We start from the raw sequence: 12,544 nt of genomic DNA, 5'->3' as shown, positions 1-12,544 counted from the left end.
AGAGCCTGTGAAACCTGCGACGCCAGAGCAGTGACTCGGAGACCCGGACGAGGGGGGGAGAGGAATTCTATGAGGAGACCTTCCGAGACGATCTTCAGAACCCATTGGCAAGTGGTTATGGATCGCCACTGGGGAAGAAACGCCGAGAGTCGTCCCCCCACCCGGGCCGAGTCACTGTTTGTCCTGCTGAGGACGTTGCTGATGGGAAGGGATAAGGATGTTTCTCCCTCTACCCTTGGGATAGCTCCACCTGCCTGCCTTCCCTTTCCCTCTGGGCTGGGAGGCCTGAGGCATCGAGGGACGAAAGGACCGCTTCCTGTTGGGTCTAGGATCGGGCAAGGTCTTACGATCGGTCGCCTTGTCCAGAATATCATCCAGGGCAGGCCCAAACACCAAATCCCCTTTAAACGGAAGGGAGCAAAGCCTCATTTTGGAGGTGGAGTCTCCGCTCCAGGCCTTAAGCCAGAGGGCACGTCTGGCAGAGTTAGAAAGAACCGGGGTCCTGGCCGCCAGGCGGACAGATTCCACCGAGGTATCTGCCAAAAAACTGGTGGCCTTCCTAAGCAAGGGAAGGGATTCCAGTAATTCCTCCCTAGGGGTCCCCTGGGAAATATGAGCCTCCAACTGGTCCAACCACCTAATTAAGGACCTGGATACACAGGTGGAGGCAATGTTAGCCTGAATAGAAGAAGACGATGCCTCCCAGGATCGCTTCATCAGGCCTTCTACCTTCCTATCCATTTGATCCTTCAGTTGGGAAGTATCTTCAAAGGGAAGAGCCGTTTGCTTAGCTACCCTAGCCACCTGAACGTCTACTCTTGGGACCTCCCAATGTAATCCAGAAGGTTCCAGAGGAAACCGGCGTCTAGGGTCACTCCGTACCCGTCTCTCAGGAAATTCCCATTCTTGAGAGACAATATCCAAAATATTGGTATGAACTGGGAATCCTAACTGTTTGACTGACTTCAGGCCAGAAAACATTTCGTCCTGGATTGAGGGAAGCGACTGTACTTCCTCTAATCCCATAGTGCTCCGAACTGCCCCAATAAGATCCCCCAAATCTTCAGAGGGAAACAGAAAGGACTGGTCAGACCCCCCAGAGGGAAATCCTTCATCAGGACCCTCAGAGGTGGAATCAGCATCCTCCTGATCAGACGGGGTCGACTGGAGTCTCCTCTTTTTTGGAGGAGAGGGTCCAGGAGCAGGGCCAGGAGCAGGGCCAGGAGCAGGAAGGGAGGCCAGTGAAGCCCTAATCTCCTGTTTCATCATGGACCGCAACTCGTCTATCAGGGACGGTTGTTCGGCCCTAATAATCTGGTCCGTACATTGTTGGCAAAGCTTTTTATCCCATACTGCAGGGAGCTTTTTTATACAGATAGGACATTTTTTAATTTTTTCCATTCTGTCAGGTCTATCAGGTTTCTCGGACTTGTCAGCCTTTTCTGACTTCTCAGGCTTCTCTGATTTTTCATTTCGGTCAGTTTTCTTGGTGGCCTTGTCCTCCTAGAAAACACAGACCAGAGAACCATAAATCATCTGACTGAGACCTATGTCTGAGGGACCATCTCCCTCCATACTTACAGTAGCAGGGGGCACACTGGGTTCTGCAGATGCAGCTGCAGCGGAAGACATGACTGGGAGCACGGTTGCTTACCATGATCTGACGTCTTCGCGGCAGCCCTTATGCAAAAGGGCCTGCCCCTCCCAGTGACTGTATTCGTTCCCCGCCTCCCGCATCCGGTCCTGGACAGGCCAAGTCACCGTCGGCGTGTCCTCCACGCTGCCTCCGCAAACCGGAAGCGCTCGACCGGAAGTCCGCAAGACCGGAAGTCCCGCCCCCGGGAGCACTTCCGGATCGCTCCGGCAGCGTGCATGCAGGAAGCGGCCGGCGGCTCAGGGAGGACGCCGGCCGGGGAGCTCAACAGCCTGCATCACCCCTAAGGAGGCTCCGGAAGGCTGGAGCAGCGGTCCCCCACAGCGTGAGGGAACAGCAAGGGAGGAGCGGTGAAGGCCCGACCGATGCTGTCCGGCTTAAGGTAACAGGGGAAAAAAAAAAAAAAAAAAAAATTATACTGTAGTTCGCCGGCCACCACAGCATAGGAGAAAAATAAAAACCTCTCCATGCCCCATGGGGACAGGAAAGACACTGGCTGTGGGAGGTGGGAGGGTCCTTTTAAACCTCTTGAACTTCCTGTCCCAATTAGGGCGTGGAGAGACAACCTCCTATGCTGTCGTGGAAGGGACTAGAGAAAATGGCGCTTTCATAGAAGCGCCATCTTCAGGCGCTGTATCCAACTCTTCCAGTGGCCCTGGTGGCACGCTGGGTAATAAGGGGTTAATACCAGCTATGTTTTACCAGCTGGTATAAAGCCCGAGATTCTTAATGTCAGGCCAAGTTTAACCTGGCCATTAAGAATCTCCAACAAAGGGTTTAAAAAAAAAAAAAAAAAAAAAAAGACATCACACAGAGAAAAATACTTTATTAGAAATAAATATACAGACACAGTAGGGACTCCATGTTTATTACTCCCTCTCACCCCTCCACGATGGAGAGATTTCTGTACTGACCATGCCAGGAGAGAGCGAGGAAAAGAGAGCGAGCGAGCGGGGGGGGGGGGGGGGGGGGAGAAGAGAGCGAGCGGGGGGGAGAAGAGCGAGCGGGGGGGGAGAAGCGAGCGGGGGGGAGAAGCGAAGGGGGGAGAAGAGAGGGGGGGAGAAGAGAGAGGGGGGGAGAAGAGAGAGGGGGGAGAAGAGAGGCGGGGAGGAGAAGAGAGGCGGGGAGGAGAAGAGAGCGGGGGGGAGAGGAGAGCGAGCGGGGGGGAGAGGAGAGCGAGCGGGGGGGAGAGGAGAGCGAGCGGGGGGGAGAGGAGAGCGAGCGGGGGGGAGAGGAGAGCGAGCGGGGGGGAGAGGAGAGCGAGCGGGGGGGAGAGGAGAGCGAGCGGGGGGGAGAGGAGAGCGAGCGGGGGGGAGAGGAGAGCGAGCGGGGGGGAGAGGAGAGCGAGCGGGGGGGAGAGGAGAGCGAGCGGGGGGGAGAAGAGAGCGAGCGGGGGGGAGAGGAGAGCGAGCGGGGGGGAGAGGAGAGCGAGCGGGGGGGAGAGGAGAGCGAGCGGGGGGGAGAGGAGAGCGAGCGGGGGGGAGAGGAGAGCGAGCGGGGGGGAGAGGAGAGCGAGCGGGGGGGAGAGGAGAGCGAGCGGGGGGGAGAGGAGAGCGAGCGGGGGGGAGAGGAGAGCGAGCGGGGGGGAGAGGAGAGCGAGCGGGGGGGAGAAGAGAGCGAGCGGGGGGGAGAAGAGAGCGAGCGGGGGGGAGAAGAGAGCGAGCGGGGGGGAGAAGAGAGCGAGCGGGGGGGAGAAGAGAGCGAGCGGGGGGGAGAAGAGAGCGAGCGGGGGGAGAAGAGAGCGAGCGGGGGGAGAAGAGAGCGAGCGGGGGGAGAAGAGAGCGAGAGGGGGGGAGAAAGAGAGGGGGGGAGAAGAGAGGGGGGGAGAAGAGAGGGGGGGAGAAGAGAGGCGGGGAGGAGAAGAGAGGCGGGGAGGAGAAGAGAGGCGGGGAGGAGAAGAGAGCGGGGAGGAGAAGAGAGCGGGGGGGAGAAGAGAGCGAGCGGGGGGGAGAGGAGAGCGAGCGGGGGGGAGAGGAGAGCGAGCGGGGGGGAGAGGAGAGCGAGCGGGGGGGAGAGGAGAGCGAGCGGGGGGGAGAGGAGAGCGAGCGGGGGGGAGAGGAGAGCGAGCGGGGGGGAGAAGAGAGCGAGCGGGGGGGAGAAGAGAGCGAGCGGGGGGGAGAGGAGAGCGAGCGGGGGGGAGAGGAGAGCGAGCGGGGGGAGAGGAGAGCGAGCGGGGGGGAGAGGAGAGCGAGCGGGGGGAGAGGAGAGCGAGCGGGGGGGAGAAGCGAGCGGGGGGGAGAAGCGAGCGGGGGGGAGAAGCGAGCGGGGGGGAGAAGCGAGCGGGGGGGAGAAGCGAGCGGGGGGGAGAAGCGAGGCGGGGAGGAGAAGAGAGGCGGGGAGGAGAGGAGAGGCGGGGAGGAGAAGAGAGCGGGGAGGAGAGGAGAGCGAGCGGGGGGGAGAGGAGAGCGAGCGGGGGGGAGAGGAGAGCGAGCGGGGGGGAGAGGAGAGCGAGCGGGGGGGAGAAGAGAGCGAGCAGGGGGGAGAAGAGAGCGAGCGGGGGGGAGAAGCGAGGGGGGGGGAGAAGAGAGGGGGGGAGAAGAGAGAGGGGGGGAGAAGAGAGGCGGGGAGGAGAAGAGAGGCGGGGAGGAGAAGAGAGCGGGGAGGAGAGGAGAGCGAGCGGGGGGGAGAAGAGAGCGAGCGGGGGGGAGAAGAGAGCGAGCGGGGGGAGAAGAGAGCGAGCGGGGGGGAGAAGAGAGCGAGCGGGGGGGAGAAGAGAGGGGGGGAGAAGAGAGAGGGGGGGAGAAGAGAGAGGGGGGGAGAAGAGAGAGGGGGGGAGAAGAGAGGCGGGGAGGAGAAGAGAGGCGGGGAGGAGAAGAGAGGCGGGGAGGAGAAGAGAGCGGGGAGGAGGAGCGAGCGGGGGGGAGAAGAGAGCGAGCGGGGGGGAGAAGAGAGCGAGCGGGGGGGGAGAAGAGAGCGAGCGGGGGGGAGAAGAGAGCGAGCGGGGGGAGAGAAGAGAGCGAGCGGGGGGGGAAGAGAGCGAGCGGGGGGAGAGAAGAGAGCGAGCGGGGGGGGGGAAAGAGCGAGCGGGGGGGAAGAGAGCGGGGGGGGGAAGAGAGCGGGGGGGGGGAGAGAGCGGGGGGGAAGAGAGCGGGGGGGAAGAGAGCGGGGGGGGGGAAGAGAGCGGGGGGGGGGGAAGAGAGCGGGGGGGAAGAGAGGGGGGGGAAGAGAGCGGGGGGGAAGAGAGCAGGGGGAAGAGAGCGGGGGGGAAGAGAGCGGGGGGGGAAGAGAGCGGGGGGGAAGAGAGCGGGGGGGAAGAGAGCGGGGGGGGAAGAGAGCGGGGGGGGAAGAGAGCGGGGGGGAAGAGAGCGGGGGGGAAGAGAGCGGGGGGGAAGAGAGCGGGGGGGAAGAGAGCGGGGGGGAAGAGAGCGGGGGGGGAAGAGAGCGGGGGGGAAGAGAGCGGGGGGGAAGAGAGCGAGGGGGGGGAAGAGAGCGAGGGGGGGGAAGAGAGCGAGGGGGGGGAAGAGAGCGAGGGGGGGGGAAGAGAGCGAGGGGGGGGAAGAGAGCGAGGGGGGGAAGAGAGCGAGGGGGGGAAGAGAGCGAGGGGGGGAAGAGAGCGAGGGGGGGGAAGAGAGCGAGGGGGGGAAGAGAGCGAGGGGGGGGAAGAGAGCGAGGGGGGGGAAGAGAGCGAGGGGGGGGAAGAGAGCGAGGGGGGGGAAGAGAGCGAGGGGGGGGAAGAGAGCGAGGGGGGGAAGAGAGCGAGGGGGGGAAGAGAGCGAGGGGGGGGGAAGAGAGCGAGGGGGGGGAAGAGAGCGAGGGGGGGAAGAGAGCGAGGGGGGGGAAGAGAGCGAGGGGGGGGAAGAGAGCGAGGGGGGGGAAGAGAGCGAGGGGGGGGAAGAGAGCGAGGGGGGGAAGAGAGCGAGGGGGGGAAGAGAGCGAGGGGGGGAAGAGAGCGAGGGGGGGGAAGAGAGCGAGGGGGGGGAAGAGAGCGAGGGGGGGGAAGAGAGCGAGGGGGGGGAAGAGAGCGAGGGGGGGAAGAGAGCGAGGGGGGGGGAAGAGAGCGAGGGGGGGAAGAGAGAGAGGGGGGAGAAGAGAGAGAGGGGGGAGAAGAGAGGGGGGAGAGAAGAGAGGGGGGAGAGAAGAGAGGGAGCGGGGGGGAGAGAAGAGAGGGAGCGGGGGGGAGAAGAGAGGGAGCGGGGGGAGAAGAGAGGGAGCGGGGGGGGAGAAGAGAGGGAGCGGGGGGGGAGAAGAGAGGGAGCGGGGGGGGAGAAGAGAGGGAGCGGGGGGGGGAGAAGAGAGGGAGCGGGGGGGGAGAAGAGAGGGAGCGGGGGGAGAAGAGAGCAGGAGGGGGGGAGAAGAGAGCGGGAGGGGGGAGAAGAAAGCGGGAGGGGGGGAGAAGAAAGCGGGAGGGGGGGGGGAGAAGAGAGCGGGAGGGGGGGAGAAGAGAGAGGGAGGGGGGAGAAGAGAGAGGGAGGGGGGAGAAGAGAGAGGGAGGGGGGAGAAGAGAGAGAGGGGGGAGAAGAGAGAGAGGGGGAGAAGAGAGAAAGGGGGGGAGAAGAGAGAGAGAGGGGGAGGGAGAAGAGAGTGGGGAAAGAAGAGGGGGGGGGGCAGAGGTGCTCTGTCACCAACTGTCTCCACTCTGACTTACGGTGCAGGTGACAGAGTGCAGACAGTTGGTCCCATGCAGCAGGACAGATGGCAGAGCACAGCGGTGACATGCCTGTCAGTGTCTTGCTGCTGGGAGGAGCATACGATCACACTGCCCGACACCGACCGCTCTCCTGACATCGCAGCAGAGCGGGCGGGTGGACAGTGTGATCACATACTTATGTGCAGGGGGGGGATTCAGCTGAAGACCGCCCCCCTGCACTGCACACTGGCGCCCCGTGCCTCAGCCTCACCATCTGCAGGACGCTTGCTCCACACAGACGTCCTCCGGATCCTCCCCTCGATACTGGGCTGTGATGTGCGGTAGTCACCGCCCACAGCCCTGTCACTCAAACTGAGTGGCGCCGGCATCCTGTGACGTACCCGTCTTGTTTGAGAGCCCGGAAATGCCGGGACGTCAGAGGATGCCGGCGGCCACAGCTCCAGAGGGTCATGTGACAGGCACTGAGCGTGCAGCATAGCGCCGCTCAGTGCCAGAAATGGAAATACAAGCCAATGGAGAAAATACCTAGAATTGTTAAGTAGAACTTCGACAGAAAATAAAAAAAAAATGGGTGAACCACCCATTTAAGTAGTCCATTATCAATTCAGTCTCTGTAACACACATCAATCCCTCCCAGTCAGCCCAGTCACTGACAAGCACCAGTATCCAAGCCCAGCTTTCTTTAGGGTGATTTGGACAGAGGAGGCCTCAGTCTTGTCTCCCTTGAGGTTTCCGCCCTTTCCATTCCCTTTTAGCGCACGCTGGCCTCTTATTAACAGATTAAGACCTTCTTACAGTGGGTGACCCATTGCGCCCTTCCTTACAAACATCCGATGGAAACGTGGGACCTTAATCGGCTTCTGTCTGCACTCACAGGAGACTTCAAAGCCTCTTCACAGCATCCAGTCTAAAGGCTGCTTTACACACAATGATATCACTAGCGATCTCGTTAGCGATGTAACACGCCAGACCGCACATACGATTGGCCGAGATGTCTCATAGGTCGTGTTTCATGCGGCGTCCACATGAGCGATCGACAAATCTTATCTGCGATCTGGCGTGTCACATAGCTAACAAGATCGCTAGTGATATTGTGTGTAAAGCAGCCTTAAGGATCCTTTGGAGGACAGGGCCTTCCCGATGGCCATGACCTCAATTCACAGGGTGCCAAGTTGGCTCCCTTTCCTCTCCTCCCAAGATGACCCTTGATCGGTTTGGCTATTGTGAAAGCCTATAAGTGCAAGGGAGTAATCTCTGCCTCTTCAGGTCACTGCTCACGACACCTCTTTGGCAGTCAGGCATCAGACCTCTGATGCTCAGGGCTATAGGTTTGCCATTTGGACCTTAGTTCATTTCTTAGTCAAATTTTACAAAGTCCACTAAATGGCGTCTGCGATCCCAGCTTGGGGTGGATGGTGCTGCGTACCAGTCTTTTTAGGCCATGCTCAGGTCGGCTGCTGTTTTCCCCCACTCATTGGGACTCATTTATGACAGTCTCAAGCTCCTGTCTCCCTCAATGCTATTAACAAGAAAATTGGATTTTTGTTATTTATTGCAAAGAAGGGAATTTTGTTTACTTACCGTAAATTACTTTTCTTCTAGCTCCAATTGGGAGACCCAGACAATTGGGTGTATAGCTATGCCTCCGGAGGCCACACAAAGTATTACACTAAAAGTGTAAAGCCCCTCCCCTTCAGCCTATACACCCCCCGTGCTGCCACGGGCTCATCAGTTTTGGTGCAAAAGCAAGAAGGAGGAAAAAATTATAAACTGGTTTAAAGTAAATTCAATCCGAAGGAATATCGGAGAACTGAAACCATTTAACATGAACATCATGTGTATACAAAAACAGGGGCGGGTGCTGGGTCTCCCAATTGGAGCTAGAAGAAAAGGAATTTACGGTAAGTAAACAAAATTCCCTTCTTTGTCGCTCCTTATTGGGAGACCCAGACAATTGGGACGTCCAAAAGCAGTCCCTGGGTGGGTAAATAATACCTCATAATAGAGCCGTAACGGCTCCGTCCTACAGGTGGGCAACTGCCGCCTGAAGGACTCGCCTACCTAGGCTGGCATCTGCCGAAGCATAGGTATGCACCTGATAGTGTTTCGTGAAAGTGTGCAGGCTCGACCAGGTAGTTGCCTGACACACCTGCTGAGCCGTAGCCTGGTGTCGCAAGGCCCAGGACGCTCCCACGGCCCTGGTAGAATGGGCCTTCAGTCCTGAGGGAACCGGAAGCCCCGAGGAACGGTAAGCTTCGAGAATTGGTTCCTTGATCCACCGAGCCAGGGTTGACTTGGAAGCTTGTGTCCCTTTACGCTGGCCAGCGACAAGGACAAAGAGTGCATCCGAGCGGCGCAGGGGCGCCGTACGAGAAATGTAGAGTCTGAGTGCTCTCACCAGATCTAACAAGTGCAAATCCTTTTCACATTGGTGAACTGGATGAGGACAAAACGAGGGTAAGGAGATGTCCTGATTGAGATGAAAAGTGGGCAAGGCAAATGGCCAGGGAGAAAACCGCTGAGCAGAGCACCACGACAGGAATATTTTCCACGTCCTGTGGTAGATCTTGGCGGACGTTGGTTTCCTAGCCTGTCTCATAGTGGCAATGACCTCTTGAGATAATCCTGAAGACGCTAGGATCCAGGGCTCAATGGCCACACAGTCAGGTTGAGGGCCGCATAATTCAGATGGAAAAACGGCCCTTGAGACAGCAAATCTGGTCGGTCTGGCAGTGCCCACGGTTGGCCGACCGTGAGATGCCACAGATCCGGGTACCACGACCTCCTCGGCCAATCTGGAGCGACGAGGATGACGCGGCGGCAGTCGGCCCTGATCTTGCGTAACACTCTGGGCAACAGTGCCAGAGGAGGAAACACATAAGGAAGCCGAAACTGCGACCAATCCTGAACTAAGGCGTCTGCCGCCAGAGCTCTGTGATCTTGAGATCGAGCCATGAATGTTGGGACCTTGTTGTTGTGCCGTGACGCCATTCGGTCGACGTCCGGCATCCCCCAGCGGCAACAGATCTCCTGAAACACGTCCGGGTGAAGGGACCATTCCCCTGCGTCCATGCCCTGGCTACTGAGAAAGTCTGCTTCCCAGTTTTCTACGCCCGGGATGTGAACTGCGGATATGGTGGATGCTGTGGCTTCCACCCACAGCAGAATCCGCCGGACTTCCTGGAAGGCTTGCCGACTGTGTCCCACCTTGGTGGTTGATGTAAGCCACCGCTGTGGAGTTGTCCGACTGAATTCGGATCTGCTTGCCTTCCAGCCACTGCTGGAACGCTTTTAGGGCAAGATACACTGCCCGTATTTCCAGAACATTGATCTGAAGTGAGGACTCTTGCTGAGTCCACGTACCCTGAGCCCTGTGGTGGAGAAAAACTGCTCCCCACCCTGACAGACTCGCGTCCGTCGTGACCACCGCCCAGGATGGGGGTAGGAAGGATTTCCCCTTCGATAATGAGGTGGGAAGAAGCCACCACCGAAGGGAAGCTTTGGTTGCCTGAGAGAGGGAGACGTTCCTGTCTAGGGACGTCGGCATCCTGTCCCACTTGCGTAGGATGTCCCATTGAAGTGGACACAGGTGAAACTGCGCGAAAGGGACTGCTTCCATTGCTGCCACCATCTTCCCCAGGAAGTGCATGAGGCGCCTCAAGGGGTGTGACCGACCTTGAAGGAGAGATTGCACCCCTGTCTGTAGTGAACGCTGTTTGTCCAGCGGAAGCTTCACTATCGCTGAGAGGGTATGAAACTCCATGCCAAGATATGTCAGCGATTGGACCGGTGTCAGATTTGACTTTGGAAAATTGATGATCCACCCGAAACTCTGGAGAATCTCCAGAGTAACGTTGAGGCTGTGTTGGCATGCCTCTTGAGAGGGTGCCTTGACCAGCAGATCGTCTAAGTAAGGTATCACTGAGTGACCCTGAGAGTGGAGGACCGCAACTACTGTAGCCATGACCTTGGTGAAAACCCTTGGGGCTGTCGCCAGGCCGAACGGCAGTGCCGCGAACTGAAGGTGTTCGTCTCCTATGGCGAAGCGCAAGAAGCGCTGATGCTCTGGAGCAATTGGTACGTGGAGATAAGCATCCTTGATATCGATCGATGCTAGGAAATCTCCTTGGGACATTGAGGCGATGACGGAGCGGAGGGATTCCATCCGGAACCGCCTGGTACTTACGTGTTTGTTGAGCAGTTTTAGGTCCAAAACAGGACGGAAGGACCCGTCCTCCTTTGGAACCACAAACAGGTTGGAGTAGAAACCGTGACCCTGTTGCTGAAGAGGAACCGGGACCACCACTCCTTCTGCCTTCAGAATGCCCACCGCCTGCAGAAGAGCCTCGGCTCGCTCGGGAGGCGGAGATGTTCTGAAGAATCGAGTCGGAGGACGAGAGCTGAACTCTATCCTGTAACCGTGAGACAAAATGTCTCTCACCCAACGGTCTTTTACTTGTGGTAGCCAGGTGTCGCAAAAGCGGGAGAGCCTGCCACCGACCGAGGATGCGGTGTGAGGAGGCCGTAAGTCATGAGGAAGCCGCCTTAGTAGCGGCACCTCCGGCGGTCTTTTTAGGGCGTGATTTAGACCGCCATGCGTCGGAGTTCCTCTGATCCTTCTGAGGCCTTTTGGACGAGGAAAATTGGGACCTGCCCGCACCCCGAAAGGACCGAAACCTCGACTGTCCCCTCCTCTGTTGGGGTGTTTTTGGTTTGGCCTGGGGTAAGGATGTTTCCTTTCCCTTGGATTGTTTGATGATTTCATCCAATCTCTCACCAAACAAACGGTCGCCAGAAAATGGCAAACTGGTTAAGCACTTTTTGGAAGCCAAATCTGCCTTCCATTCCCGCAGCCACAAGGCCCTTAGCAGAGCTGAGAGGAATGGCTGCCGGCGTCCTGAGGAGAGGAGGGAGCCGTGGGCGTGACCCAGAAAAGTGCGGGAACTGGTGCCCCACTGTGCAGAGTGAGGGGGTGGAGTATGCAAAGCATGCTCCAGCCCTCAGTGCTGCCGTCCTGTACAGCGTCCCTCCCTTCCCCTGATTGGCAGGGCTGGGGGCGGGAAGAAAACGAGACTAGGCCGCAAAAGCCGGGGACTCGAGTTATAAGCGCGGCCGCCGTATAAGCGCGGTCGGCGCGGAAGTCCCCGGCGCACTAACAGTCCCAGCCGCGCCGCAGTGATAACCATGGCAACGGCGGTCAGCGCGGCAGTCCCCCTACACGAACACACTCAGCGACGCTGAAGTGTGTAATGGCACAAACGCAGTCAGCGCTGCTGTCCCCAGTGCACTAGCACACCCAGCAATGCTGGAGTGTTGCTGTGCGCGGTCCCCACGGGGACACAGAGTACCTCAAAGTAGCAGGGCCATGTCCCTGAACGATACTCGGCTCCTATCCAGCAGGGTCCTCAGGAGCTGTGGATGGAGCACGGTCTCCTGTGCCTGGAGACCGAAAGGATCCCACTTCACCCAGAGCCCTAATTGAGGGATGGGGAAGGAAAGCAGCATGTGGGCTCCAGCCTCCGTACCCGCAATGGATACCTCAACCTTAACAACACCGCCGACAAGAGTGGGGTGAGAAGGGAGCATGCTGGGGGCCCTGTTATGGGCCCTCTTTTCTTCCATCCGACATAGTCAGCAGCTGCTGCTGACTAAGCTGTGGAGCTATGCGTGCATGTCTGCCTCCTTCGCACAAAGCATAAAAACTGATGAGCCCGTGGCAGCACGGGGGGTGTATAGGCTGAAGGGGAGGGGCTTTACACTTTTAGTGTAATACTTTGTGTGGCCTCCGGAGGCATAGCTATACACCCAATTGTCTGGGTCTCCCAATAAGAGGCGACAAAGAAATCCCTCTTTCCTTCAATACATTGGGGGACAGAGCTGCCATCCTATTCCTGGTGCAAGTGCAACATTAGCAGTCATTGCCTGTGGACTGTTACACTTCCAAGATTCAGGCCACGTTTGTGCTTTATTATTGTTAGGAGGTCTCCCCCCACTGCTTTTGGCACTAAACTAGGCAGTCTAGCGTCTCAGGCGAGGGTAGGGACAACCAGGAGGAGGCAACATTTGTTTGTCAGCTACAGCTGAAACTCAAGAGGCAGGGTGTATGCCCATGGTCCGGCCTACCCCAATGTATTGAACGACAAGGGGATTATAAAAGATTTGGGGTGTGTTTTTTGTGTACTGTACTAGAATAAAGGTTGTCATATTTATACATCATGTTTTCTCTCTATAGCACATCCCGCACACAATTGTATTGGAAGCTAATGTGCAGTTTGATTTGTTTTAGGTTTTTCTACTGTACA

The 12,544-nt window shown here is 58.5% G+C and overlaps 1 protein-coding gene across 2 annotated transcripts in view; it reads right to left on the bottom strand.

Annotated features, from left to right (window-relative positions):
- ZNF638 (zinc finger protein 638) overlaps positions 1 to 12,544 on the bottom strand; it is a 423,199-nt gene that overhangs the window by 189,249 nt on the left and 221,406 nt on the right. The window lies entirely within an intron of this gene.

This window comes from Anomaloglossus baeobatrachus, chromosome 1 (genome assembly GCF_048569485.1).
Source record: "Anomaloglossus baeobatrachus isolate aAnoBae1 chromosome 1, aAnoBae1.hap1, whole genome shotgun sequence".
NCBI lineage: Eukaryota > Metazoa > Chordata > Amphibia > Anura > Aromobatidae > Anomaloglossus > Anomaloglossus baeobatrachus.
Note: the sequence above shows the minus strand (reverse complement) of the source record. Positions and strands in the feature narration are given on the sequence as shown.